The 3,989-nt window shown below is 28.4% G+C and overlaps 1 long non-coding RNA gene across 1 annotated transcript; it reads right to left on the reverse strand.

Moving 5' to 3' along the window:
* Positions 1-209: 209 nt before the first annotated feature.
* Positions 210-1,977, reverse strand: LOC107992221 (uncharacterized). The gene is made up of 2 exons (XR_001764745.2): positions 1,803-1,977; positions 210-647 (listed from the first exon to the last, which is right to left on the reverse strand). It is a non-coding gene; the product is annotated as an uncharacterized LOC107992221 (long non-coding RNA).
* Between the last annotated feature and the right edge of the window lie 2,012 nt (positions 1,978-3,989).

Consider the following 3,989-nt stretch of genomic DNA (forward strand, 5'->3'; position numbering starts at 1 on the left):
TATGTGAAGGAAATATATTTAAAATACTATTGTTCATGTCTCATACATAAAATGTCAAATAGTATCCTATATATTGCCCTGCACAAAATACAACACAAAAGATTTATATTGCCATGTACAAAATGCTATTTATGTGGTTAAGTATTCCCACAAAAGATAGTCACTAACATATCATTCAAACCAACACAATGATCAACCTATACCATCCATTAGTTACAAAAAGGTAATAGAATATATGAATCTAAATACTTGAAGCTTGTTGTGTCTTGGTAATGACATTCTTGGGCTTTGTACAATTGTTCTTTTATCAACTTGCAAAAAAATATGAACAAAAATTAAATGAATAATTAAGTTTATACACAAAGATTTTAGTTGAAAAAGCTAGCTAAAAGTTAATAGTTAAATAATGTACAATACTTAAAATAACTTTGTCAAGAGGGCATGCTTGTGCTCCAATCAGTATCCTCAATGTATGTCATCTCTGAGTTAGGTCTCCATAAAAATGCATCCGACTTCTTTGGCAAGTCCATCCAAACTCTAACAACATGTGGACTGAGGGAACATGATGAACAGTAACTTTAGGATCATCCGACTTCTTCCATCTTTTTCTTCTCCTTTTTCCCCTAACCTTTTCCATTTTCTCCTCCCTGTCTCTTGTTACAAATACAAAAGATCGAAGGTGAAAATTGATTAACAAATGCATGGTTTGCACAAGAATGAAGAGTTAAAGTTTATATAAACAAGAGACAACATTATTTCGATAAGCAAATTAAGACAATTAATTACTATGACGCAAAAGAATTTGTATATAAAACATAAACTATATATAAATATATACAAACTCTTTAGAATATAAACTAGTCTATAATAGTGATAGAAGACTATCATTGATGTGCATTTTGTTATGTAAATGTAATTCTTTAAAAATGTTACTATATACTTATTTTATAGCCCCACCACCAAGTTGTAATTACTTTAAATAATATTATTTCAATATAAAAAGAGTTCTAAAAATGTATAACAGTTGATGGAACCCAACGATGTTAAATTGTACAACTAACATTTTTAACATTATCTAATATGAGTCTATCACTTTGACATGTCTGTCCATTGAATAGACTCCACTGTAAGAAACCTTTGTTCGAATTTTCTTGTAAAGATATATATAAGCTCATTATTCTACAAAAACTTATCTACCTTTGAAAAATTGGGACTAAGGATGTCCCACCTTGAAAATGAATTTTATGTCATCCCTACTATAAATACAATTGAAATCCTACAATACTAATTCTCATCTCATCACCTCTGGATTGTTCATATCTCTAATCTATACAAAGAGCTAGCTTTGAAAACTTGATAATAATCTTTCATTCGATTTATGTCTAACCGAATATAGCTTGATAAGTTCGATATTTTCAATTTAAATAAATAATTATAATAATTCATTTGTTGTTGAATCTTTGTGTGGGTAACTAAGACAAAGTTAAAACGCGGATTTAGTTTTATTGATCTCTTTTGAGCTTATGGTACTAATATATATGTCTACATAAACATAGACTAGAAACCTTAAAAACTACATATGACCAACCAACAACTAGCATTCTTCTTTTTTTTCTTCTCTTTCATGGTTATTCTGACATTGGAAAATCACTCAAACACCAAGAGAACCAAATTCTTTAACATTACTAAAACACCAAGAGTAACAGAAGTCAACCACAGATCCACAACTTTTAACTAGAAGACAAACTTCAATAGTAGTTAGAAAAGAGAAAAGGAACACTAAAAAAGAGCAAGATATTTACCTTGTTGTTGATGCAAAGAGATAGTAAGCAGAGAGGCCGTCGGCGACAATGGAGGCAAACAAAGTTGTCAATCGTGCGCGACCATCGACAAAGGTTTTAGTGTGGGGGGGGGGGGGGGGGGGGGGGGGGGGCTGTTTCGAATGGGTTTTCCGAAGGGGGTGAGGGTTACATTTTCGATCGATGGGTGAGGATTACGTTTTCGCACACGATAATAAATATAGGGGTGGAGGAGGGGGGATTTTTTATTTCTTATTTTAATAATTTTTATTTTTTCCCTCACTTTTAATAGCCTATTTAAAATGGTCTATTCCCAACAGCAATTAAAAGATTCATTTGTTGCAGTGATGTTAGAAAAATATTTTAGGATAACTTTACCCATTAATTGTTTTCAAAATCCCATCTATGTCCTTACGAATTGAATGACATTGTTTCAATTTAATTAAAATTTGGTTTTACTTATTGTCAATAAATTAAATAATAATTATTACAAATTTATTTACTACCCGAAATTCAATACAATCAATAAAATAGGAGTGCTTATAAATTTACTTATTACCCATTAGCTCTTAGACTAATTGAGAAAATGGAAATACCTGTAGGTTTTCCTGATTTGAAGGGTTTTTATATTTTATATTTAATTTATATATATATATATATATATATATATATATATATATATATATATATCTATATATCTATATATATAACTTCAAGGTTGATTTTTCATAGCTGAACTTTGGTAGAGCCTCCATCTCTTTACCAAATAATGGATTTTGACAATTAATTAGGTAAAATCAGTTATTAAAGTTTCAAAAAAGTTCTACATTTGAGTAACATTTCTCTCTATTTTGGAGCTAAATTAATATTATATTTTTTGGCTTTTGAATTATGTATTGATTAATTGTGAATCCTAATTTTATTTTTTTCCATAATTTTGTGAGTTTTTTTTATGAGAAATTCTGAAGATAATGTTATGAATATGTCAATGTAAGGTATAACAAAGAGGAGAGGTAAAAGTGAAAAAATAATTTAGAGAATGATCAAACTTTTTAAAACATATTAGTTTCATTTACAGAATTGTCCTCAAATGTTAACCTTTTAATTACGAAATAAATAATTTTTCTTTAATTAAAATACTATTTTGGTAGGAGTAGTTTGGAGTTTCAATTAAAATTATTTTATTACGAATTAACCAATGTCGATAAAAAAAAATCTTATTGAAGTTATTATTGCCACTAAATAATTTCGTTACGAGAAACCTAAGAAGGTTGATGATCACAAAAATAATTACTTATCGACCATGTATGAGTACACTCTTCACCCTAATCTTGTATCAAAGCAGTCATACATGGTTCTTTTGCACTATGCATGCTCCCGAAACAAAACAAAATGGGGTTATAATAATACAAACATCCTTTTGTCCAAATTGGGCCAAAAACAATGACAAGAACACAATTGGAAATACACAACGATGATTCGAATCTCAAACGCAGAAAAAGTGGGAAAAAAAATTTGCATTGATAAACTTGAAAACGAATGTTTCTTTGATACGATTTGGAAGAACCACCTAAATATCTCTAGGAGAGCGGTTTCAACCTTTAATGACAGACCATTCGGGGAAATGGAATTGAAGAACCAACAATACAATGATGAATGGTACATCAAACAATTTGTTTTAATTTAGACCATTTGAAATATTTGGCTTTAAGAAATTTAAAGATTTTATTAATTTACAATGCTCTTCATTTTTTTTTTCTTTCAATTTTTCTTATAGCCAAATACTTGTTAACAAAGTAATGTGGTTGAAAGATATCATGACGACTTGACGAGGCAGCTTCATGAAATATGGTACCTATAATTTAAAACATTTTATTTTTATTTTTATTTTTATATATGATTGATCAAATATATAGTTTCTTCATTTTTTTTCTTAATTTTATTATAATTGTCTTTTAAAGTTTTTAATTTTGTAGATACAAGCAATTATTATAATTGTCTATTATATTATTGATTAAGTGTTTTGTAATTAACCATGTTTCTAACGAAAAGACTTAGACTCCGTTTAGATTGTCTATGGAAAAATATTTTTTTAAAAAAATCTTTTTTGTAGATTGAGTTTAAAATCTAAACATGTACATGTTTGATTTGATTTTTTTATAAATGTTTATATGCAAAATTGTGTTTAGT

The sequence above is a fragment of the Cucumis melo genome, chromosome 4 (genome assembly GCF_025177605.1).
Source record: "Cucumis melo cultivar AY chromosome 4, USDA_Cmelo_AY_1.0, whole genome shotgun sequence".
Classification (NCBI taxonomy): Eukaryota; Viridiplantae; Streptophyta; class Magnoliopsida; order Cucurbitales; family Cucurbitaceae; genus Cucumis; species Cucumis melo.